Below are 14,176 nucleotides of genomic sequence, written 5' to 3'. Positions count from 1 at the left end.
CTAACAATATTCTAACAAACATACTAACAAACATACTAACGATATACTGACGACATACTAACGATATACTAACAATATACTAACAAACATACTAACAAACATACTAACAATATACTAACAAACATACTAACAATATTCTAACAAACATACTAACAATATTCTAACAAACATACTAACAAACATACTAACGATATACTGACGACATACTAACGATATACTAACAAACATACTAACAATATACTAACAAACATACTAACAAACATACTAACAATATACTAACAAACATACTAACAATATTCTAACAAACATACTAACAATATACTAACAAACATACTAACAATATACTAACAAACATACTAACAATATTCTAACAAACATACTAACAATATACTAACAAACATACTAACAATATTCTAACAAACATACTAACAATATTCTAACAAACATACTAACAATATTCTAACAAACATACTAACAAACATACTAACGATATACTGACGACATACTAACGATATACTAACAAACATACTAACAATATACTAACAAACATACTAACAAACATACTAACAATATACTAACAAACATACTAACAATATTCTAACAAACATACTAACAATATTCTAACAAACATACTAACAATTTTCTAACAAACATACTAACAATATTCTAACAAACATACTAACGATATACTGACGACATACTAACGATATACTAACAATATTCTAACAAACATACTAACAAACATACTAACAAACATACTAACAATATACTAACGACATACTGACGACATACTAACAATATACTAACGACATACTGACGACATACTAACAATATACTAACAAACATACTAACAATATACTAACAAACATACTAACAATATACTAACAAACATACTAACGACATACTAACAAACATACTAACGACATACTAACAAACATACTAAGGATATACTAACAAACATACTAAGGATATACTAACAAACATACTAAGGATATACTAACAAACATACTAAGGATATACTAACAAACATACTAAGGATATACTAACAAACATACTAACGACATACTAACAAACATACTAACGACATACTAACAAACATACTAACGACATACTAAACCCCGCCTCTGCTTTCATTTGATTGGAGAATGAAACAGACGTGACTTGACGTAATGCGCTTTTTCTGCTCAGAGTTGACTTTTTAAACTGAGAGCACACGGCACGCAACGGCAATAACGTGAGGCGCAGCAGGCAGTTAAAACATGAGGTGCGCAGGGCACATAAGCAGTGCGCAAAATGCTCGCTGCTGTTAGTAAACTATTTTAAAAAGGCGCCTCTTAATGCATAAAGCGCGTTTGGTGTGATCGGCCTTACTCTGCAGCAGGACTCTGTAATGTGTGCAGAATGTGGTTTTGCATTGTCTTGTTGAAATATGCATGGAAAAGAAGGCAGCATATTGTGGTCTGAAATCTCTCTGTGCTTTCAGCATTAATGGAGCATCACAGGAGTGAAGTTAGCTTTGCCAAGGGCACTGACACAACATCACGCCATGACAGACCCTGGCTTTCGGACTTGTTGATGGTCTGGATGATCCTCATCCACACGACGTCCAGTTCTCCCAAAAAACACCTGAAATACTGATTGATCTGAGCACAGTACAAGTTTCCACTGTGTGATATTCCATCCCAGATGCCTCCAAGCCCAGAGAAGTCAACGGCGCTTCTGGACACTGTTAACATAGGGCTTCCTTTCGGCACAGTACAGTTTTCACTGGCATTTGTGGATGTAACTCCGTATTGTGGTACTTGATAAAGGTTTGCCGCGGTAGTCCTGAGCTCATGTGGTGATTTGGCTTATAGATGAATGAGGATTCTTGATGCAGCGCCACCTGAGGGATCGGAGATCAATCACAGTTGTTCAGCTTGGGCTTGCCCTCTTGTCCTTTATGCACTGAAATTTCTCCAGATTCCTTCAATCTTTTAATGATGTTCGGCACTGTTGAAGGTGAAAATATCCAAATGTCTTGCTCTCTCTCTTTCAAGAACATTGTGTTTAAACATTTCAATCATTTTCTCATGTATTTGACCTTTCTTGGATGCTGCTTTTGTACCAAATCATAATAACAATCACCTGTTGATGTCACCTGTTTCACATCACTTCATCATTTCACCAGTTTACCTGATTACCATTTGAGTACAGTAAACTCATTGTCATGTTCAAGAAACCAGTCTGAGATGATTCACGCTTTATGACATGGTGCGTTATCCTGCTGGAAGTAGCCATCAGAAGATGGAGACACTGTGCTCATAAAGGGATGGACATGGTCAGCAACAATACTCAGGTAGGCTGTGGTGTTGACATGTTGCTCATTTAGTACTAATGGACCCAAAGTGTGCCAATAAATTATCCCCCACACCATTACACCACCAGCAGCCTGAACCGCTGATACAAGACAGGATGGATCCATGCTTTCATGTTGAAGATGCCAAATTCTGAGCCGAGCCATCCGAATGTGTCAGCAGAAATGGAGACTCATCAGACCAGGCAACGTTTCTCCAATCTTCTATTGTCCAGTTTTGGTGAGCCTGTGTGAATTGTAGCCTCAGTTTCCTGTTCTTAGCTGACAGTAGCGGCACCCGGTGTGGTCTTCTGCTGCTGTAGCCCATCCGCCTCAAGGTTGGACGTGTTGTGTGTTCAGAGATGCTCTTCTGCAGACCTCGGTTGTAACGAGTGCTTATTTGAGTTACTGTTGCCTTTCTATCAGCTGGAACCAGTCTGGCCATTCTCCTCTGACCTCTGGCATCAACAAGGCATTTGCGCCCACAGAACTGCCGCTCACTGGATATTTACTCTTGTTCAGACCATTCTCTGTAAACCCTAGAGATGGCTGTGCGTGAAAATCCCAGTAGATCAGCAGTTTCTGAAATACTCAGAGCAGCCCGTCTGGCACCAACAACCATGCCACGTTCAAAGTCACTTAAATCCCCTTTCTTCCACCTTTCTTGGTGTGGGTTTCCTCCGGGTGCTCCGGTTTCCCCCACAGTCCAAACACATGCGCTATGGGGGAATTGATGAACTAAAATGGCCGTAGTGTATGAGTGTGTTGTCGGTTCATTCCACTGTGGTGACCCCTGATGAATAAAGGGACTAATCTGAAGGAAATGAATAAACTGTGTTCATCAGTTTTATTTGTTTCTATACGTTTATTAAATACGCCAAACTTTACAATACAGCAATATGAATAAATTCAGTTACTCACACACACACACACACACACACACACACATTCTCTCTCTCTCTCTCTCTCTCTCTCTCAAATACACACATATACTTACACACCACACACACATCAAACACTTTCGCTGTTTCTTAAATACACACACACACACACACACACGCACACACACACACACACACACACACACACTCACACACACATTCTGCATTGTAGAAACCAAACCAATTACTGATAAAACTATACTTCAGGGGACATTTTGGTCCGCACATGTATAGTAACACACACACACACACACACACACACAGGGAGAGGGGGAAGATAAGGGCTGGTCTGTGCTGGTGTTGTGATTCCAGTAATGCTGTTTTAATTTCAGAAGCGGCTTTTGGCCAGAGAGCATTGTGGGTGGAGAGGGGGGTTGTGGGTAGAGGCCTGTCTGCTTTCTATCAGAAGTCTCGTTTTTCACTCATCTGTCTTTCCCTCTCTCTCTCACACACACACACACACACACACACACACACACTCTCTCCATTCCAGCACAAATTCCTGCCAGATGTGGGCAGTGACGGATCAGAGGACTGACGGATAAACCACACACACACACACGCACACAGACATACACGTGCACGCACATACACACACACACACACACACACGCACACAGATCGACAGGAAGTGAAGATATGCCACAGGAAGTGCTCACGGTCTGACCCTTCAGGAATGTCAGAGAGCATCAGAGAAAAACACACAACATATATTACACTTCAGTGTGTGTGTGTGTGTGTGTGTGTGTGTGTGTGTGTGTGTGTGTGTGTGATGAATGACCGATGTCAAACCTCAGCCCTTTCATCAAGAACACAGTCCCAGAATGCTTTGCTACAAGTCACAGGAGCTACTGTACATTATAGGGGTTGATTAGAAACATTCATTCGTTTTCCTTCAGCTTAGTCTCTTATTTATAAGGGGTCGCCACGGCGGAATGAACCGCCAACTATTCCAGCATATGTTTTACACAGCGGATACCCTTCCAGCTGCAATACATACACACTAATTAACACACACACTCATACACTACGGCCAGTTTAGTTCTTCAGTTCCCCTATAGCGCATGTGTTTGGACTGTGGGGGAAACTGGAGCACCCGGAGGAAACCCACACCAACACGAGGAGAACATGCAAACTCCACACAGAAATGCCAACTGACCAAGCCGAGGCTCAAACCAGCAACCTTCTTGCTGTAAGTCCACAGTGCAGTGTTTGTTTGAAGCCGTTTTCAGCTTGTCTATCACAGTATCAGTCAGACCATCGTCTGTCTTTTATTTACAGTGTGTTTCTGTCTGTTTATCTGTGGTGTGTGTGTGTGTGTGTGTGTGTGTGTGTGTGTGTGTGTGTGTTCCAGTAATGTGAGCTGTCTCTCCATAAAGCCTCATATGGGAGGCCGTTTGGGACAAACCACACTGAAACACGTACAAATGTACACTCACTGGCCACTTTATTAGGTACACCTGTCCAACTGCGCACTAACGCAAATATTCTAATCAGCCAATCACATGGCAGCAGCTAAATGCATTTAGGCATGTAGACATGGTCAAGACGATCTGCTGCAGTTCATAGCGAGCATCAGAATGGGGAAGAAAGGGGATTTAAGTGACTTTGAGCATGGCATGGTTGTTGGTGCCAGACGGGCTGCTCTGAGTATTTCAGAAACTGCTGATCTACTGGGATTTTCACGCACAACCATCTCTAGGGTTAACAGAGAATGGTCTGAAAAAGAGGAAATATCCAGTGAGCGGCAGTTCTGTGGGCGCAAATGCCTTGTTGATGCCAGAGGTCAGAGGAGAATGGCCAGACTGGCTCCAGCTGATAGAAAGGCAACAGTAACTCAAATAAGCACTCGTTACAACCGAGGTCTGCAGAAGAGCATCTCTGAACACACAACACGTCCAACCTTGAGGCGGATGGGCTCCAGCAGCAGAAGACCACACCGGGTGCCGCTCCTGTCAGCTAAGAACAGGAAACTGAGGCTACAATTCATACAGGCTCACCAAAACTGGACAATAGAAGATTGGAGAAACGTTGCCTGGTCTGATGAGTCTCCATTTCTGCTGCTAAATTCAGATGGTCGGACTCAGAATTTGGCATCAACAACATGAAAGCATGGATCCATCCTGCCTTGTATCAGCGGTTCAGGCTGGTGGTGGTGGTGTAATGGTGTGGGGGATATTCTCTTGGCAGACTTTGGGTCCATTAGTACTAAATGAGCAACATGTCAACACCACAGCCTACCTGAGTATTGTTGCTGACCATGTCCATCCCTTTATGACCACAGTGTCTCCATCTTCTGATGGCTACTTCCAGCAGGATAATGCACCATGTCATAAAGCGTGAATCATCTCGGACTGGTTTCTTGAACATGACAATGAGTTCACTGTACTCAAATGGCCTCCACAGTCACCAGAGCTCATACCAATAGAGCACCTTTGGGATGTGGTGGAACGGGAGATTGGCATCATGGATGTGCAGCCGACAAATCTGCAGCAACTGTGTGATGCTATCATGTCAATATGGAGCAAAATCTCTGAGGAATATTTCCAGTAGCTTGTTGAATCTCTGCCATGAAGGATTAAGGCAGTTCTGAAGGCAAAAGGGGTCCAACCTGGTATAAGTAAGGTATACCTAATAAAGTGGCCGGTGAGTATGTTTGCTCATATATACGAAACATATCTAGACCAAACACACTAAAGACTTGCATGTACAAATATGGTTGCATACGTGTATGCAGTTGGTCAGAATTATTAGCCCCCCTGTTTATTTTCCCCCAATTTCTGTTTAACGGAGAGCAGATTTCTTCAACACATTTCTAATCATAATAGTGTTAATAACTCATCTCTAATAACTGATTTATTTTCTCTTTGTCATGATGACAGTAAATAATATTAGACTAGATATTCTTCAAGACACTTCTATACAGCTTAAAGTGACATTTAAAGGCTTAACTAGGTTAATTAGGGTAAAGTTGGGGTAATTAGGCAAGTTATTGTATAACAGTGGTTTGTTCTGGAGACAATCCAAAACTAATATTGCTTAAAGGGGCTAATAATATTGACCTTAAAATGGTGTTTAAAAAATTAAAAACTGCTTTTATTCTAGCCGAAATAAAACAAATAAGACTTTCTCCAGAAGAAAAAATATTATCAGAAATACTGTGAAAAATCTGTTCAACATCATTTAGGAAATATCCCGCACTTAAAAACATAAAAGAATTCACAGGAGGGTGAATAATTCTGACTTTAATTGTATTTACGTGAGCAAGCGTTTGTATGCGCAAGTGTTTCAGGGTGTTTTATCCCAAACGGCCTCCCACTCTCAGATATGAACTCTATCGCTCACTGACTGTTGCTGACTGAGGATCTCGTGACCTTTGACCCTGAAGGTGCTGCTCAAATCTGCTGTTTTGATAGTTGGAGCTGCTTGTGAGAGAACATCAACAAACACTTTACCGTCAGATCCACTGAAGAAAACACTGCTTCATTCGCTGAGTCAGATGCATTTTTCTGATCAGGGTTGCCAGATTTTAGCAACTATGGCTAATAATAATAGTATCATGACTCAAAATACTTTAAGGTCTCGTGAAGTGCTGTGAAATGTGCTTATTATTTGATGTTTGATGTAATCTCAACTTAATTATGATGAGAGGGTGGGGCATAATGTAGCTCCTCCTCTTTTTAAAAACAATCCAATAGCGTTTAGATTTTCTCACAGCTCTGCCAGTGAGAGTGGTTGAGCTCTAGCGCATCTAATGAAAAGCCAATGAGAAGAAGGGGGCGGGGCATTTTAGACACTAGAGAGCATTTGATTGGTCAGAAGATTTGATGAGACACTGAAGTATGAGGAGGCGGCAAAGAAATCGTTGCTACATTTAGGCGGGTGACAAAGATTTGGGTGTTTATATCTTCTGTTTTGGAGCACATTAGATTATTTGTTTTCTTTTCGGCTTAGTCCCTTTATTTATTATTATTATTATTATTTATTATTAATTTATTAATCTGGGGGTCGCCACAGCGGAATGAACCGCCAACTACACCAGCAACTCTTATATGTAGCAGATGCGCTTCCAGCTGCAACCCATTACTGGGAAACATCCACACACACTCATTCACACACACACTCATACACTATGGTCAATTTTAACATGCCCAATTCACCTGTACCGCATGTGTTTGGACTGTGGGGGAAACCGGGGCACCTGGAGGAAACCCACGCCAACACGGGGAGAACATGCAAACTCCACACAGAAACGCCAACTTACCCAGCCGAGGCTTGAACCAGCGACCTTCTTGCTGTGAGTCCACAGTGCAGTGTTTGTTTGAAACTGACCCAGCCACTACCCACTGCGCCACCGTGCCGCCACACTAGATTATCGATGTCCTTAAAACTAACATCAATAAAAGCTGTCTTTTACTTTCACAGGACCTTTAAGTAGGTGGCGTGAATAATAATATTGTGGCTGAAGCATCAAACTGATGTCAACTAAGAAGGAACAACACCTCAAACCCAGAAACAGATGCTCAGACTGAAGACTGAAGATCACCAAAACAAACATTTCTATTTTCAGTGGATTAACCTGCATGGATTGGCTGTTCACCTTAAGAATAACAGCGCGAGCTAGCAAAACAGACATTCATGCATTCATTTTCCTTCGGCTTAGTCCCTTATTTATCAGCGGTCGCCACAGCGGAATGAACCGCCAACTATTCCAGCATATGTTTTACACAGTGGATGCCCTTCCGGCTGCAACCCAGTACTGGGAAACACCCATACACACTCATTCACACACACACATTCATACACCAGAGCCAATTTAGTTCATCAATTCCCCTATAGCGCATGTGTTTGGACTGCGGGGGAAACCGGTGCACCTGGAGGAAACCCACACCAACAGCACATGCAAACTCCACATAGAAACGCCAACTGACCTAGCCGGGACTCGAACCAGCAACCTTCTTGCTGTGAGGCCACAGTGCTAACCACCGAGCCACCGTGCCGCCTATTTCAAAGCATTTAAAAGTGATTTCAAAATGTTATTTAAATACAGGCAAAAGCGAAGTTTCCTAAAGCTCTCTAAACTTTTGTCAATGTACATGGTTTGACCCCTGTAATATTTTCAGTTATATTAGTATCATTAAGGGGTTTTATTTATATTTTATTATTTTGTACGAGTTTGTTTATTATGTGCTGCTTGAATATAATGTCATATATGTTTAACAATGGAGGTTGAAAATTTCTGTGTTTTTTTTTTTATTTGAAGGTTAAACAGAGAGAGAAATGTAGCCTGATTCCGCGAGGGTTTGGCAACCCTGCCGTTCAGACAAATGAAGGCCTGAAGTTGGAGAGAGACTGACATCTGCTGGACAAACAATAATACTACAGCGAGTGTGCAGACAGCAAGTTCTTTATACATTCATTCATTCCTTTTCAGCTTAGTCCCTTTATTAATTAGGCGTCGCCACAGCGGAATGAACTGCCAACTTATCCAGCATATGTTTAATGCAGTGGATGCCCTTCCAGCAGCAACCCATCACTGGGAAACACCCGTACACACTCTTTCACACACACACTCATACACTACGGCCATTTTAGTTCATCAGTTCCCCTATAACGCATGTGTTTGGACTGGAAACCGGAGCACCCGGAGGAAACCCACGCCAACACGGGGAGAACATGCAAACTCCACACAGAAACACCAACTGACCCAGTCGGGACTCCAACCGCAGCGACCTTCTTGCTGTGAGACCACAGTGCTGACCACTGAACCTCAGAATATAGATGAGAATAAATCGATATAACTGCCGCCCCTTATTTCTAATGTAATAATCAATTTTTATTTGATACTAGAAAGATAACAGTAATTAAACATCACTGCATTAAAGAGAAAATTCAGGAACCAAAGCTAGGAAACAGCGTGAAAGTGAGCGAGATAGAAAATCTTTACAAAGAAAAAGGGTCATCATATACTTTACGGCAGTCATTTTTATATTTGAATAATCAACATTTATACTATATACATCACATATATATATAAATGTTATGCTATATACATGTTTTCGACATTAATAATACTCATAGATGCTTCTTGATCATCAACTCCTCGCATATGAATGATTTCTGATCATGTGACACTGAAGACTGGAGTAATGATGCTGAAAATTCAGCTTTACACCACAGATATAATGATGCTCGTGTGTTTGTGTGGATGTTTACATGTTTGTGTTTGTGTGTGTTTTGTCTGTTTGTTTGTGTTTGTCATTATTTTATGTGTGTGTGTTTGGTAGTGTGTCTGTTCGTGATGGTTTGTTTGTTTATAAGTGTGTTTTTATTTGTTTTTGTGGATGTGTGTGTTGTCTGGGCTTGTTTGTGTGGTGTGTGTGTGTGTGTTTATGTATGTGTTTTTGTGTTTATTTGTGTGTATGTATGTGTGTGTGTGTGTGTGTGTGTGTGTGTGCTTGGTTATGCGCTTTTTGTTACTGCTCTTTTAAATTGCAATAATCTATCAGAGGGCGGCATGGTGTCTCAGTGGTTAGCACTGTGGCCTTACTGCAAGAAGGTTGCTGGTTCGAGCCCCGGTTGGATCAGGTGGTGTTTCTGTGTGGAGTTCGCATGTTCTCCCCATGTTGGTGTGGGTTTCCTCCAGGTGCTCCGGTTTCCCCCACAGTCCAAACACATGCGCTATAGGGGAATTGATGAACTAAATTGGCTGTAGTGTCTGAGTGTGAGTGTGAATGAGTGTGTATGGGTGTTTCCCAGTACTGGGTTGCAGCTGGAAGGGCATCTGCTGTGTAAAACATATGCTGGAATAGTTGGCAGTTCATTCCGCCGTGCCGACCTCTGATAAATAAGGGACTAAGCTGACGGAAATTGTGTTTAAATAATCTTTCAGATGTTTTACACTCTCAGAAAAAAGGTACACGGTGGTACAAATAATGCTCCTTAAGGAACAGATTTGTGTCTTTGTAAAAGTTGTAAAAGAAAAGACCTCTATGATGCTGTTCTGTACCTTTTATGGTACAACTGTTCTCATAAAATAGGTACAAAAGTGTTGTACAACTGCTTCTTTATTACAATATTTATGAAAATAAATATTACTGGAAAGGCAAAGTGATTTATGAATAATTTCCATAATAAAACATGAATCATCATTTAAAAGCATATGCTTAAAAAACTCATAATCATTCATTATTAAGTTCTATAATACAAAACAACTGCTAAAACAAAAGTATCTGTATTGTAAACTAAACATTTAAGGTATTTTAATACACATCTGGTGAGCATTTTCTGATAAATGCATTTGATTATTGATATCTGCACCTTTTGGCTTTTGTTTTCCACTACACACGTGAGCTGAGAAAAGTCCTGCATATGCAGTGTTGATGCAGACATTTCAGTATTGTAAAACTCATCAGACATTATGCATCTCATTACAAAACTTCTGCATAATTCTATTTCTGTTCTAAAATTAAGCAAATTAAATGAACTTTTAAGTGTTTACAAAGGTTTTGAGTGAAAACTGGAGAAAAGTGTTTTCTATTGTTCATAGGAGAGTGTGTTTCTGTAACACTACTGTGAAAAGTGTCAAATGTTTAGCAAAAACAGATCTTTTCATTGATCTTAAAGTATTTTTATTCTTTATTTTAAATAGAAAAGGTGCATTTACATAAAAAGAAACTTATTAAAAACATTGTTTAATAAATGTATTTGATGTTTTATATTTACTGAAAATAAATTGACCCATTTTGGATAAAGCAAAACGCCTTTAAATAGTTCTTGAAGGAACACATTCGACACTGTTATGGTGGAGTGTCTTGTCACTGTAGTACACTCTCAGGAAATAAAGGTACGTGAGTGGTCACTGGGGTGGTACCTTTTCAAAAGGTACAAATTTGTACCTAAAAGGTCTATATTAATACGTCAAAGGTACATATTAGTACCTAAAAAGTACAAAAGTGTTCCTCTTGAAATTTGTAGGTACTATTATATACTTTTAAGGTACCAATATGGACCCTTTAAGTACAAACTTCTGAAAAGGTACCACCCCAGTGACAGCTCTCGTACCTTTATTTCTGTGAGTGTATCATGGATCAGATTTGTACCTTTGATGAAAGTACCGTATCTGCAGGTTTTAAAATCCAAAGGTACATTTTGGTTTCTCATGGTACAAATCATGTCCTTAAAGGTACAAACTGCAATGGTACACATGTGCCGAAGCATGCTAATAGGACTTTTAATCTGCCAGTAACCTGGGTTCATCGTTTCTGGTGAAGTGAATGCCAATGCAAAATCGGCGCGTTAAAGGTCTGTTTTCTTTAAAAATCAGCGATCTCCACTGGCTGAGTGATATCTGATATAAAGTGGGTCTCAGATTGTACAAGAAGCACTGCATTAAATTACATTTCCCCCTGCCATGTCTTTATAATATGAGCATTTATTTTACCCCAGTATATTCAATGGAGCTTCTGCGCTAGCCTGCAGATTCTGACAGGTGCGTGCGAGTAAACGGCTATTTCTCTCGTTTTACGCTTGAGCAACTAAATGAATGCCAAAGTCTGTTTAACTGAATGTATTTTAATTACATTATAACATCGATGCTGTAAAAGGAATCGTATTAAATAGAAAAAACTCACAATAACAGGAGAAGTTAATCAGTATGGGAACAACACTAGCTCGGCATATACACTATTCTGTCCCATAAGAAGGTACTGCCCCAGTGACAAGGGTTTGTACCTTCTTTGGTACAACATTGTACCTTTTTTCTGAGAGTGTATTGTCAGCTGACAGTGAGTCTTCTTCTTCTTCTGTTATTGTGTGTAACTGAAGCGCTGTGTTCCCATCAGTCCCTCAGTGTGTTTTCTCAGCTGCAGTCTGTCAGTCTGTCCACTCACATCACATTCAGGAACGTTTGTTTTCCCTAAAAACCAGGAATAAAAGCTTCCGCTGAGAGAGAGAGAGAGAGAGAGAGAGAGAGAGAAAGAGAGAGGGAGAGAGGTGTGTGTGTGTGTGTCGTATTTGACGTTTGACCATCAAACAGTAAGCACAGATTCTGTGTTTGGCGGCATCAGTATTAATAACACACTTGCTAGCTAATAAAGTCAAAAACACACACACACAGGTTTGTGCTCGTGTGTGTGTAGGTTAACACCAGATCAAATGAGTCTCATCCGTCACTATCAGCACTGTGACCTCGACAACAATACAGGCCACACAGACAGGAAATCAACAGCAGGAGCGCAGAGACGCTTCCTGTTTCTCCACAGGGAGGAACGTGGACCTGGATCAGCTATGTGTGTGTGTGTGTGTGTGTGTGTGTGTGTGTGTGTGTGTGTGTGTGTGTGTGTGCGTGTGTGTGCGTGTGTGTGTGTGTGTTTAATAATGCTGACAGGACAAACAGACTGAGAGAAAATGAAGTCTTTTAGTTTTCAGATAGTTCAACAGTGTAAGTGGTTTTAAAGCACACCTATTATGCTAAAATCACCTTTATAAGGGGTTTAAACACAGTTGTGTGTCAGCAGTGTGTGAATATCTCCATCGCCTAATGGTCAACATGATAATTAATTGTATTGTTTATAATCAGACTTGATCAAAACAGTCTGCAGAAACACTTTGATTGACATTCTCCATTTCTACGTGTCATCAGAGGGGGAAAGCCCCGCCCACTAGTGACCATCTCTCCCTCATTAGCATAGGAGGTTAGTCTTGTTTTTGAATCTGCCACTATGCTGACGCACAGGCATTTGTAGCTCCGCCCTCTTCTCTAAAGAGCTCAATCTCATTTGAATTTAAAGCGACAGTCACCAAAACTCCACAATTAAGATTAAAGGGTCCGTTTCAGAGTTAGAGAACATTATCAGTGTGATATTTTAGGCTGAAACTTTACACAAGCACTCTAGAGACATCAGAGACGCATTTTACATCTTTGCTAGCTTAATCTCTTTGTTATTAATTTGTACTGTTATGAATGTGTTACTCACTGAAGTATTTAAGGTGGCGCGCGCAAGAGAAGGCCTGCAGTACAGAGACTCCCAGGATTGAGGTGAGAACTGGGAGGAAGTGAAGGGGCGGAGAGAGCTGTGGAGGTGGCAGAGTCACGCCTCAGGTAGAAGGAGTTGGTTGGCTGGCTGACTAAAGACCCTATTGGGCAAGGCCAGAGGAACCAGGAGAGACACCAGCTAATCCAGGAAGAAGTTGAAGATGGCGTGGAGGAAGACTGAGTGAGCAGGACAGTGGGGCTGAGGCAGCAGGGGGCCTACAAAATGTTAGATCATCTAGGGAAAACATCACACACATCCGATTCCTCATCCAGGCTGTGTATGATACACAACCAAGTTCAGTCAACCTTCACGTGTGAGGCAAGATTGAGACTTCAGTATGCCAGTTATACTAGGGGGATCATTACAATACCTACTGAGTAACTGTCCAAAGGCTCTGGCAGAAGGGCGCTACCGTTAGCAGCATGACCAAGTTCTGAAGGCGAGCAGACCGCCAAGTACTATCTCTGGAAGGTACTATCTTGCCCCAAAATGGAGGATTGACTTAGTGAAAGCTGGGGAGGAACCCTGCCAACTTCAGAGGACAAGTTCGGGCCTCATTCACTAAGCTCCTGACTAGAAGTCGACTTGGGGAAGCAGTTAAAGTTCTTAAAGCACATAGTTACAACATCAAGGCAACAAGACAGTTGATTACGCTTGAACTCACAGTGCCCTGGGATGAGCGGATAAAAGAGGCAGATGAAAGGAAATGCTCAAAGTACCAGGAGCTAGTAGAGAGGTGCCAGGAGGAGGGCTGTAGAGGGTTTGCAGGGTGTTCACTCTGTAAAGTCTTCAACCAACTAGGCCTAGCAGTAGCAGCTGAGAAGAGGGTCATCAAGTCCATTTGTGAAGCTGCAGAGAAAGCC

Source organism: Danio aesculapii, chromosome 23 (assembly GCF_903798145.1).
Source record: "Danio aesculapii chromosome 23, fDanAes4.1, whole genome shotgun sequence".
NCBI classification, from domain to species: Eukaryota; Metazoa; Chordata; class Actinopteri; order Cypriniformes; family Danionidae; genus Danio; species Danio aesculapii.
The sequence above is the reverse complement of the archived record's forward strand: the minus strand, read 5'-3'. Positions refer to the sequence as shown.